The 6,197-nt window shown below is 42.6% G+C and overlaps 1 non-coding gene across 1 annotated transcript; it reads left to right on the top strand.

The window, feature by feature from the left end:
* The first annotated feature begins 4,932 nt into the window (after positions 1 to 4,932).
* On the top strand, positions 4,933 to 5,096 carry LOC140191007 (U1 spliceosomal RNA). The gene has a single exon (XR_011883740.1). It is a non-coding gene; the product is annotated as a U1 spliceosomal RNA (small nuclear RNA).
* Positions 5,097 to 6,197: the final 1,101 nt, after the last annotated feature.

Here is a 6,197-nt window from a genome sequence, read left to right as displayed (position 1 = left end):
CAAGGCTCGAACTAGCGACCTTCAAATCACTAGATGAACACCTTAACCACTTGGCCACGTGTCAACACTATCAGGATAATGTTTTCAAAAAAGGGCAATCCAACTTACTCCTCACCTCTCAGGGCTTCCATTTGCAATGGCACTCTGAATAATCTCAATCATCACCTCCTCCAGGTTAATTACACTTTGTACTTCTACATCCCAATGAAGGGTCCCAACCCAAAACTTCGATGGTTCATTCCTTTGCATAGATTCTGCCTGACCCACTGAGTTTCTCCAGCAGTTTGTGTGTGTGTTGCCTTGGATTTTCAGCACCTGCAGATTTTCTCCCATTTGTAATCTCACCTTTCCTCACGGGTTCCAGTATAACTAGTAATATTCTGTCCTGAGTGCCAAAGTCTGCCCATATCTTCAGCTCATTTCTTTAGAGTCTGCCCAGAGTTTGCATGCTCCTTGAGGGCTATCATCAAATTTCAAAGAAAATTGATTATCAAAGTATGCATATATCAACATTACTGTGCAAAGGTCTGAGGCACATGTAAAAACTTTTGTAAAGCGAATATGCTTTATATATACATTTCTTATTGCAATTTATAGCTTTATATTATGCATTGCACTGTACTATTTCCACAAAACAACAAATTTCATGACATATGCAGTGATAGTAAACCTGATTCTGATTCAGAGCTTTTTGCATGTTAGTCCGGATTCCACCATCTGTAGTCTCTTTTGTCTTCAAGCATAATAGGAGCCTTATGCAGGCATCTGTTTTACTATAAGGATGGATGGTGCAGTACAGGAGGACATACTCTTAACTCTTGAGCCAGGAGTGAAGAACTCTTTCACTCAAGGGACCTTGAAAATGTGAATACCTTCCCTCAAAAAGCACCTAAATCTAGATATTTCAGAACTGAGGCTCATAGCTGTTTTATAAAGGTTTTAAAGGCTATGAAATCAAGACAATTAAGCAGAGTTGAAGTGCAAATCCAGTCAAGATCTCATTGGAAGGTTGAACAGGTTCAATGTGTTGAATAGCCCACTGTTCCTGACATGGACCTAAGTTCTGGCCTTCCACACCGATCCCTAATAACTAATGACAGTGTCAACCCTTCCAGCATTTCATCCCAGAATGCAATATCCATAACCTGATGTCATGTTTCATCCATACTCATAAACTATCAGTCACAATTTTGAAAACAAAATAAACTTTAGATAAAGAAATAAGTATTTCCACATTATCTTAACTTTTCCTGAAGCTTTTATCCTGTTTCCTCATTTATTGACTCACAGAGTTATATTTGCAACAGTGATAACTCTTAGCCTGTGGGAAATGCACACCAACAGTTTAGTTGAAGTTTAGAGCAGTGGTATAGACCATCAGCTTGCCGTTGGATACAAAACAGGAAATGCAGATGGAGCAGTTTCTTCTACAATGAGCTAGCTGATGATGCACATGTTATGGGGGAAAGCTGGTGGAGCTGTGATTACTTCCCTTCAAGAAGGTTGAGAGGAGATTCAAAAGATTAAGAATGACAGAGGTCTAGACAGAGAAGATAAAGGGAAACTGCTCCTATTGGTAAAACGATCAAGAACCAAAGGGCAAAGATTTAAAGTGAGTGGCAAAGATATCAAAGCCAATGATAAGGAAAAACATTTCCTTATGGCAAGTGATTGCAAATTGAACACATCGCCTGACGAAGTGATGGCTTTCAAAAGGGAATTAGATCCATACTTAAAGAAAAATGAATGGCAAGGCTACAAGGAAAGGGCAGAGGTGAGGGACTAGACTTGCTGCTTTTACAAAGAATGTGCAATGATTCAAAAAGCAAAGTGGCCTCCTTCTCTATTGCTCTCATTCTATGATTACTACTCACTTACTGTAACACAGGAGATGGCCATAAAATCCAAGAGATCTATGCTTGATCCACAGCAATAGTGGATTTCCATCTGTCCTGATTCCCTTCTTATTTAACTGTAGCCTTGTAACTTATTCTCTCTTATGCCCCTTTCTATCATTTCTTTTACCTATAAAAGGTAACGTACAATGAACGATGAAGATGCCTTTGGCATGTGGGGACAAGCCAGTGTACTCAGAGGAAGCTCACACAGTCACAGGGAGAACAGGCAGCCCCCGACTCAGGACATAAGCTCTCCCTTCGGCAGAAGGTTATTAAAAAATAGTCATAGTCATAGTCATACTTTATTGATCCCGGGGGAACTTGGTTTTTCGTTACAATTGCACCATAAATAATAAATAGTAATAAAACCATAAATAGTTAAATAGTAATATGTAATTTATGCCCGGAAATAAGTCCAGGACCAGCCTATTGGCTCAGGGTGTCTGACCCTCCAAGGGAGGAGTTGTGAAGTTTGATGGCCACAGGTAGGCATGACTTCCTACGACGCTCTGTGCTGCATCTCGGTGGAATGAGCCTCTGGCTGAATGTACTCCTGTGCCCAACCAGTACATTATGTAGTGGATGGGAGACATTGTCCAAGATGGCATGCAAACACATGCAAGTTAGATTGCTTGTCAAGGTGATCTGACTCAGACAGAAGAGGAGCCAGCTGATTTGAGCAGAGGAACTGGTCTAGTCAGGGGTTCCCAAACTGGGGTCCACAGACCACTTGCTTAATGGTATTGGTCCATGGCTTAAAATAGATTGGGAATCCTGGTCTAGATGTTTCTGGAGCATTTAAAGGTAGAAGGATAAAATAGTGATAGAAATGCATGCTAATTATTTCTTTCTTTTTGTACTTGCACAGTTTGTTGTACTTTGCACATCGGTCAAATGTTCAAGTTGGTGCGGACTTTCATTGATTCAATAATGGTTACTATTCTACTATGGCTTTATTGAGTATGCCTGCAAGAAAATGAATCTCAGAGTGACATATATGTACTTTGGTAATACATTTACTTTTAACTTTGAAGGTGAGTGAAATAGCATTTAAAAGGAAGCCCAGAATTGAACATTGTGCCAAGAATGTACCCAATTAGCTCTGAGATGAGAGAGAACCCAACGCGGACATTTGGTGGAATAGAATGAAAGTTGCAATCAGATTGCAGATGGTGTCAACAGTATTTTCAATGCTGGCTTGAAACTATTCTACAACTTGTCAACGTCAACTGACAAGGAGGGACTAATGAAAAGGTGAGGAATGCAACCGGAAGCCAGTATTTGGTCTCATAAGAATGTCGATGCAAACTAGTTCCAGGAACATCATTATTTTATCGTCACCACATTCTTGGGTGTAGGTAGTAAAAAAGACAGGTAAGTTAAGGATATGTTAATGGGCACTGAATAGACACAGCCCCATAGCAACTGTACAAGGATTATAATTTTGAATTATATTCCCCTATCAGTTTAGACTTGTTTGTTGTCCAGATACCATTAGCTTCTGGAAATACACAACTCTCAGATGAGTGAACCTTGCACTTTGAAGTAGCTGGAAGAAAAAGGTGCCCTTCCTTTCCCGCCCTTTACCTCTCCTATCCATATGGTTTCATCTATCACCTTCCAGTCAGCCTCCTTCCCCTCCCCCACTACCTTTTAATTCTAGTGTCTTCCCCCTTCATTCTCAGTCATGAAGAAAAGTCTTGGCCCGAAACATCAACTCCATAGATGCTGCCTGACCTGTTGAGTGAGTGTGTGTGTGTGTGTGTGTGTGTGTGTGTGTATGTTGTTATGGTGTCACCAGTTGTCTGCTTACCCATCAGCAGGATAATTGAGCTCAGTTCTGGACAATACTCTCGGGGAAGGTACCGGGGAAGCTTACTGGATATCAGGGAATGACTGGAGGTGATGTAAGAGAGGGAAGCTGCACTTACTGCTTATATAGAAGTCATGAAGGTCTTCATGATGTCAAGAAATCACACTGGCAGCTGTAAGTTTATCGAAGTGCAAAATGGGCTTGCAATAGTGTCAGAAGTGCAGAAGTGTGGAGGAATGCTGGAAGGTTTGGGTGGGAAGTTGAGTGGAAATGGGAAAATGAAATGAAAGGGTGTGGTAGGAAAATGAAAATAGTGAAGTCACAGATACAAACAAGTGCCTCACATCAAAACAGTTGGAATTTATATATCCTTTTGCTGAAGGAAGAATAGAATAGGCAAAGGATAAGAACAAGTCCAGCATTAAAATTGTAGACCCCCCAACTCCCCTCGGTGGGATGAGTACAGGGCAGTTAAGATGAAATCTGCTTTGATCTCCAACATCTAATCAAATTTAGAGACTGTTGGGGCAATTAGTCCATAATGTTCAAATTACGGGGTTGATAGAGCAGGGATGTGATGCTGAGGCTTTATAAGGCACTGGAGAGGCCTCACCTTGAGTATTGTAAACAGTTTTTTGCTACTCGTCTAAGAAAAGATGTGCTGGCATTGGAGAGTGTTCAGAGGAGGTTCACAAGCATGATTCCGGGAATGAAGAGGTTATCAGACCATAAGGCCATAAGATATAGGAGAAGAATTAGGCCATACGAGGAATGTTTGATAGCACTGGGTCGGTACTCTCCGGAGTTTAGAAAGATGAGGGGATCTCATTGAAACTTTCCAATTGTTGAAATGCCTAGACATGGTAGATGTGGAAAGGATGTTTCCCATGGTGGGGAGTCCAGGACAAGAGGGAACAGCCTCAGGATAGAGGGGCATCCATTTAAAACAGAGATGCAGAGAAATTTCTTCAGCCAGAGGGTGGTGAATTTATAGAATTTATTACCTCAGGCAGCAGTGGAGGCCAGGTTGTTGGGTGTATTTAAGGCAGAGCTTGATAGGTTCTTGATTGGCCATGGCATCAAAGGTTACAGGGAGAAGGCCGGGGAGTAGGGCTGAGGACGAGGGCTATGATTGAATGGCGGAGCAGACTCGATGGGCCAATTGGCCTAATTCTGATCCTATGTCTTGTGGTCTTGTGGTCGTAATTAAATCCAAAACTAGTACTTACCTGGCAGGGAACCGTTGGTGATCAGGAGGGCCGAGGTTCCAGGACGAGGCGATCCCATTGCGCTTTGGGTGTGCTGAAGCCTGTAATATCCCCAAACGCGGGATGCTCGACTGCATAATTTGTGGTTGTGGGGGTCTGCGTTCCTGCTCTTTTTAGCTGCCAGTGACTGGTGGAGGTGGATACGACAGGATCTTTTAAGAGACTCCTGGATAGGTACATGGAACTTAGAAAGATAGAGGGCTATGGGTAACCCTTGGTAATTTCTAAGGTAAGGACGTGTTCGACACAGCTTTGAGGGCCAAAGGGCCTGTATTGTGCTGTAGGTTTTCTGTGTTTCTGTTGCCTTTGACAGAGGATGTAGATTTAGGATAACTTATGAGAAAGAACCAGAGGGGATATAAGAGGGGCACGTGGCCAAGTGGTTAAGGCATTAGACTAGTGACCTGAAGGTCGTGAGTTCGAGCTCCAGCCGAGGCAACGTGCTGTGTTCTTGAGCAAGGCACTTAATCACACATTGCTCTGTGACAACACTGGTGCCAAGCTGTATGGGTCCTAATGCTCTTCCCATGGACAACATCGGTGTCGTGGAGAGGGGAGATTTGCAGCATGGGCAACTGCTGGTCTGCCCAGGCCTGCACCCTGGAGAGTGAAGACTTTCCATGGTCTCGCAAGACTAACGGGTGCCTTTATCTCACATTGAATCTGCTTCCAACTTCCAAGATTTTCAAAAGTGAACGGGCTATGTATGAGGAAAGGAAGAGCCTACAGGACTCCTCTGAAGATGTAGCACGATCAAAGTGGCCCTAATATTCCTGATGAAGGGCCTTGGCCCAAAACGCCGACTGTTTACTCTTTTCCTTTGATGCTGCCTGACCTGCTGAGTTCCTCCAGCGTTTTGTGTATGTTGCTTTGGGTTTCTAGCATCTCCAGATTTTCTCATGTTTGGGTTTAATATTCTCCCGTTCTACGTTTTCTGTGAGCAGACCATAGCATCCAAAGGGTTAAGAACCAGAGTGAATTATTCAGACAATGGCAGGCTGTTGGGTATTATATAGGGACACAGTTTCCTGCAGATGAGATGGCCTGTTCCCTAAAGCTGCCACAGTCTGCTCATTTTGGTGTGTTTGCTCTCCAAACAGAACAAATCATTAATTCAACAGAAATCTCCGAAAGACTGCAAAAACAAACCTCCTTGGCAAAATTCATCAGCTTAGTTTTTGCATGAAGTGTTTGCTTATAGAAACACTACATTTATTA

The sequence above is a fragment of the Mobula birostris genome, chromosome 31 (assembly GCF_030028105.1).
Source record: "Mobula birostris isolate sMobBir1 chromosome 31, sMobBir1.hap1, whole genome shotgun sequence".
In the NCBI taxonomy this organism is placed as follows: domain Eukaryota; kingdom Metazoa; phylum Chordata; class Chondrichthyes; order Myliobatiformes; family Myliobatidae; genus Mobula; species Mobula birostris.
The sequence above is the reverse complement of the archived record's forward strand: the minus strand, read 5'-3'. Positions and strand labels throughout refer to the sequence as shown.